Source organism: Hipposideros armiger, unplaced genomic scaffold (genome assembly GCF_001890085.2).
Source record: "Hipposideros armiger isolate ML-2016 unplaced genomic scaffold, ASM189008v1 scaffold_569, whole genome shotgun sequence".
NCBI classification, from domain to species: domain Eukaryota; kingdom Metazoa; phylum Chordata; class Mammalia; order Chiroptera; family Hipposideridae; genus Hipposideros; species Hipposideros armiger.
Genome location: NW_017731919.1, coordinates 204,352 through 210,613, shown reverse-complemented (window position 1 = coordinate 210,613; position 6,262 = coordinate 204,352). Strand labels below are relative to the sequence as shown.

General features: G+C 44.6%; 1 pseudogene; it reads left to right on the top strand.

Annotated features, from left to right (window-relative positions):
• The first annotated feature begins 1,448 nt into the window (after positions 1 to 1,448).
• Positions 1,449 to 2,054, top strand: LOC109371412 (glutathione S-transferase P pseudogene; annotated as a pseudogene).
• The last annotated feature ends 4,208 nt before the right edge of the window (positions 2,055 to 6,262 follow it).

Below are 6,262 nucleotides of genomic sequence, written 5' to 3'. Positions count from 1 at the left end.
AACAAACAACAAGTGCTGGCGAGGCTGTGGAGAAAAGGGAACCCTAGTGCACTGTTGGTGGGACTGCAGATTGGTGCAGCCATTATGGAAATCAGTATGGTATCTCAAAAAACTGGAAATGGAACTACTGTATGACCCAGCAATTCCACTCTTGGGTATCTATCCAGAGAAACCCAAGATGCTAATTTGAAAAAAATATATGCACCCTTATGTTTATTGCAGCGCTATTCACAATAGTCAAGACTTGGAAACAACCAAAATGCCCATCAGTAGATGACTGGATTAAGAAACTGTGATACATTTATACAATGGAGTATTACTCCACTATAAAGAAGAATGAAATTGTATCATTTGCAACGATATGGATGGACCTAGAGACTATTATGTTAAGTGAAATAAGTCAGTCGGAGAAAGACAAATACCATCTGATTTCACTTATATGTGGAATCTAAAAAACTGAATAAATGAGCAAAGTAAACAGAAACTGTCTCAGAGATATAGAGGAACAACTCATGGTTGCTAGTTGGGAGGGGTTGGGGATGAGGGAGAAGGGGAAGGGATTAGACAGCGTAAATAGGTAACTACAATATTGCCACAGGGATACGAAAGACAGTTCAGGGAATATAATAATGTTGCAAATATTTTGTAGGGTGTCAGATGATCACATGTCTTGCTAGGGAGACCGCATCATGGATGGCGTAGACTCTATGCCGTAGAGGCTTGATCACTGCACTGTACACCTGAAGCTGATGTTGTATGTCAACTATAAGTGAATATATATATATATATATATATATATATATATATATATATAGTCACAGGACGTATAGTGTGGGAGTAAAGTCAAGGGAATTGTAATAGATATGTATGATATTGGGGGGGAAGTGGGGCGGCGGATTGGGGGCGGGGAGTTGTCACTTCGAGGGGTAAAAAGTATAACTACTGCACTGTGTTGTACAGTTGAGACATTCTAAAAAATGTGTATTTCACAATAAAAAAAAAATCAACCTCCAAAAAAAAACCACCAAGTATATATGAAAAACATTTTTTGGTCATCCAAATGACCAAATATATATGTTAAAAAACAAAAATTCAAGAGAGTAATTTGAAGATTTGATTGGCTTTATTCAGTGACTCAGGAATCGGGCAGCATCCCATCTAGCAACTAGAAGGGCACTCCCAGGGGTTATACAAAATGGGGGGATTTTATAGGAAAAGGGGTGGGGCAAGGGAGCTATTAGGGAAAGAAAAAAAAGGATTATGTTTGGACCAGGACATCTTTTCTGCAGGGGAAGAAAAGGGGGAGGGTTTTTATTGTCTTGCTTCTGCCAAGGGGGATGGAGAGGGCCTGTGTGACAGATTACCTTACTGGTGCTTGACGAAAATTCCAGGTTGATTAAGGTTAATTAAGATCACATTTCTAGGCCACTTTTGTCTACACAGCAACCATGCCACCCTACACCACTGTCTACTTCCCTGTTTGATGGCACTGTGAGGCCATGCCCATGCTGAGCCAGAAGGAGGAGGTGGTGACCAAGGAAACCTGGCTGCAGGGCTCTCTCAAGGCCTCCTGTCTGTATGGGCAGCTCCCCAAGTTCCAGGACGAAGTTCTCACCCTGTACCAGTCCAATGCCATCCTGTGCCACCTGGGCCGCTCCCTTGGCTGTATGGGAAGGCCCAGCTGGAGGTGGATGTGGTGAATGACGGCATGGAGGACCTCCACTGCAAGTACAGCAGCACCCTCATCTACATCAACTACAAAGCAGGCAATGAGGACTATGTGAAGGGACTGTCGGGGTGCCTGAAGCCTTTTGAGACCCTGCTGTCCCAGAACCAGGGTCCAGGCTTTCATCGTGGGCGACCAGACCTCCTTCGCAGACTACAGCCTGCTGGACTTGCTGCTGAAATCACCAGCGCCTGGCCCCCAGCTGCCCAGACTCCTTCCCCCTGCACTTGGCCTACGCAGCTCACCACAGCGCTCCGCCCAAGCTCAAGGTCTTCCTGGCCTCCCAAAACATGTGAACCGCCCCATCAATTGTAACAGAAAACAGTGAGGGCTTATGGCACTCTCAGCAGATTAAATCTAGATTTGCTATTATGGGCTTTTAGCACGAGTTATGCCATTTTGGGCCAGTGGGCTTTCTCTTTAACATCTTTCTTTCTTTCCCTTTTCTTTCTTTCTTTCTTTCTTTCTTTCTTTCTTTCTTTCTTTCTTTCTTTCTTTCTTTCTTTCTTTCTTTCTTTCAAGATTTTATTGGGGAATTGGGGGAGGGGAACCGTGTTGGAGAATTGGGGAAAGGGACCAGCCAAGTTGTTGTTCTTCAATCCTCGTTGTGGAGGGTGCCAGTTGTCATCTGGCGGTCCGTCGGCAGCTTGTGGCCTCTAAGCTCAAGGTGCTGTGTTCAATCTTAGTTGCGGGTGGGCGTAGCCACCATCCCATGCAGGAGTCGAACCAGCAGCCTTGTTGTTAAGAGCGCACACTCTATCCAATGAGTCATCCTGGTGGCAGCTCAGTTCAAGGTGCCGAGTTCAGTCTTAGTTGAGGGTGGGCATAGCCCACCATCGAACAAGCAATCTTGTTACACCAGCTGAGCCATCCTGCCACCTGTTGGCAGCTCAGCGACAGCTCACCTGGGGCACAGCCTCACTGGCCCATGTGGGAATCGAACCGGTGGCTGTGTTGCTCAGCGCTCGCGCTCTTAAGCCAACTCTTAACCAACTGATCCACTCAGCCAGCCCAATATATGTATTTCTTATAAATCACAGTATCCCGGATGTTTACTGTGCTGTGGACAGCTATGAAGGGGAACTGTCCTTTTATGAACTAGAGAAGATGTGGGCTGGTTTCTGGACTCGGGATGAGAGTTGAAGGGAACTTGAGGTTGCTGGGAATTGCGTGGGTGTGAACATTTTTTTATTTCATTTTCTCTCAACTGCAGGGTCCTTTAAAGAAGCCAGACTGGGCTTCACGGGCTGTCTGCATTGGATGTAGAAAGATGTAAAGGGGCCGGCCGAGTGGCGCGATGGTTAAGAACTCGCTTGGGATGCCAGAGGGCCCCGGTTCGGATCCCACATATGAGGGCCAGTGACACTGCCCTCTACAGCTAAGAGGCTGAACAACAGCTCAACCTGGAGCTGGGCTGCCGTGAGTCGCTGGCGACGGCATAGGCTGCAGTCCCTGTGGCAGTGGGTTGCCATGGGCTACCGTGTGTAGCCAGCAGCCAGCGTGAGCGGCCAGCAGCCAGCGTGAGCGGCCAGCAGCCGCAGTGAGCGGCCGTCCAGAAGCCGGCGACTGATCTGCCTCGCCAGGGAAGAGCGCAATGATGGTGCCAACTTGGGCCAGTGAAGCAGTGTCCTCCACAACTAGACTGAAGAACAAAAATGACAGCAACTTGTCTGTTCCCCTTCCCCTAATTCCCCAGTACTGTTCCCATCCCCCCAATTACCCAATAAAGATCTTTAAAAAAAAAAAAAAAAAAGAAAGATGTAAAGAGTTAAAGCTAGATGGTCAGCCCCTCAAACATGTCTGCATGGATAATGATTTCTTCCTGTACCTAGAGGAAAATGCCCAGTGATTGACTCAGGAACCCAGCACGAATGACTGACTTGAGTAAACGAATGAGAAAAGAAGCCTAGGGGATAGATGGGTACTGATCCAGGAAGCTTGAGCCCTCAAGCCTCTGAGAGAATTGTTTTGTCTTAAGAGGTAGGCAGAACAGGTGCTAGGGTCCCCTTCCTGTCAATCATAATAGCTAACCCTGACTGATAACTGACTGTGTTAGGCACTCTTCTAAGCATTCAACATGCGTTATTTCAGTTAATCCTCGCTATAATTTTTTATAAAGTAAGAACTATTATTATACCCATTTTACCAATAAGGAAGGGTGGCATAGAAAAGATGAGGAATCTACTCAAGGTTGCTTTGCTTGTGAGCAGCAGAACTAGGTCTTGAACCCAGGTGGGCTGTCTCTAAAGCCTGTGTGCTTAATTCTACCCCATACTGGGTGGGACCTGGGGATGCCTGTCTTTCCTGATCTCTTTGGTAGGATTTCCATGTTTCCACCCACCAGGGTAAACCCTGCTATGTTCCCTCTAAACAATCTAATTTCAGGACCTAATCTAGGGAAAAGAACCCTTCACAATGAGCCTTAACTTCATCCAATGGTCTAGAACAGGGGTCAGCAAACTGTGGCTTGCAAGCCACATGCGGCTATTTGGTTACATACATGTGGCTCTGAAGTAAAATTGAAAATGAAAATAAAACTATCATAGTTTCATTTATAAAATTTTTAAAGGATATTATTCACATAATGGCGATTTCATTTGTTTTATGGCTCTCGAATAATTTTTAAATTGTTGTGAGGCACTGGATTGGCTCTTCCATCTCAAAAGTTTGCCGACCCCTGTTCTAGGATACTGAATTTGGAGCTCTGTGCCACAGGTGTTTTGGTTAATTAGCCATATTTATTATGTCTAACGAGAGCCATGATTTTTTTTTTTAGAGCCATGATTTTTGTTGTGGGATGGGTTAATAACTGCAGAATTTTGGTTTATTGATAAGTGTTGTTGAATTCCCAGGGAAACACTGGTGATCTTTTCTTGGAAGCAGAGCCCCTAGGACTGCCTCTGGAATCCCCATTTTTCAGCCCTGGCACTCTGATTTCACTCTTAGTTACTTTGGGGAAAGGGGAGGAGGAAAAAGTCCACTCCTCCCAGTCACAGAATTCCAAGGATCTTCTCCCCTGGGGGTGGGGGTGGGGGNTGGTATCATCACTCTCCATGTCTAGGAGTTCATCCACATCAATCTCCAGCTCTGGGATCTCCTCTTCCTGGGGTGGGGGTGGGGGAGGAGGGAGACTAGGCTTAGGGACATAAATCTCAAGGCTGATCTACATTTCAATTAGAACCAGCCAAGGTTTAGGAATCACCTTTCATTTCACTTGTTTATTTTAGAATTAATTAGAGTTAAGGTAAGGAAAACCTTTGTGAAGTCTCTATTTTGGTTCAGAATTTAAACATAGGCTCAAACATTTCCAAGAAGTACATGTTTGTGTTTTTCCGAATATTTCCCAGAGAACAGGGCTCCATTGAAGTTCCTGGATATGGCACAGTTATCTCATCCAAACATCTAATTTGAATACTCTTTGTTTTATTTTAAATCTATTCCATTTGAGCTATTTTCCTGTGTATGAGAAAACCTCCTTTATCCAACATTCCTCATGGGCACAATTTTCTGAAAATTCAATATTCTCACTTCCACAAGCTTCAAATTCATCTCTGAAAAGAAGAATAGGTAGGAAGCAGACCTTTTTAAAAGTTATAACCATCCACAGGGACAGGGTGGCATGATGGTTAGATGCCCAGAGTATGAGGTCAGTCAGTCAGGCTTTATCACTCTCAAGCTGGGTGACCCTGGAAAAGGCAATTATTTTTTCTAAGACTCAGTTTCCTTATCTATGAAATTAATCTAGTAATTGTATCTTCCTTACAGGGGTGATGTGAGGATGAAATGAGATTATATACATAAAACACCTAGTCAGGGCTTGGCACTTAGGAAGCACTCAGTAAACATGAGACTGTTATTATTAGCTACTATTTGCTCTGTATCTGTTTAATTTCTAGGAACTTATACCACCAGCAGGGAGGTGCCACTGTAGACAAAGCCCAGCTAAGAGAATCAGGGACCTAGACTGTAGTTTCTGGCTCAGCTGCTAATTTATGTAATATTTGTTACATATTCAAGAATATATTTTTTGTAAGTTATGAAGCATAGTGATGAAACAATCACCTATGGACCTACCATTCAACTTAAGTAAACTATTACCACTGTTGAAGCTACTTTTGACTTCCTTCCCTAGCCCATTCCCCTGTCTTCCCTTAATATGACCATTTAGAGTTGTGTTTATCCTTTTATTTATTTTTTTTTTTTAGCTGAGCCATCCTGTCACCTGTTAGCAGCTCAGCAGCAGCTCAGCTTGGGCCAGGCATCGAACCACTGTTGCTCAGAGCTCGCACTCTTGAGCGAGCTCTTAAGCAACTGAGCCACTTGGTCAGCCCTCTTTTATTCCTTTTTAAAGGAATATATGTATATTTCCCTAAATGATATATTGCTTAGTTTCGATATTTATTTATTTATTTATTTAGCTGAGCCATTCTGCCACCTGTTGGCAGCTCAGTGGCAGCTCAGCTCAGCAGGGACTCGAACCGCTATTGCTCAGGGCTTGCACTCTTGAGCGAGCTCTTAACCAACTGAGCCACTCGG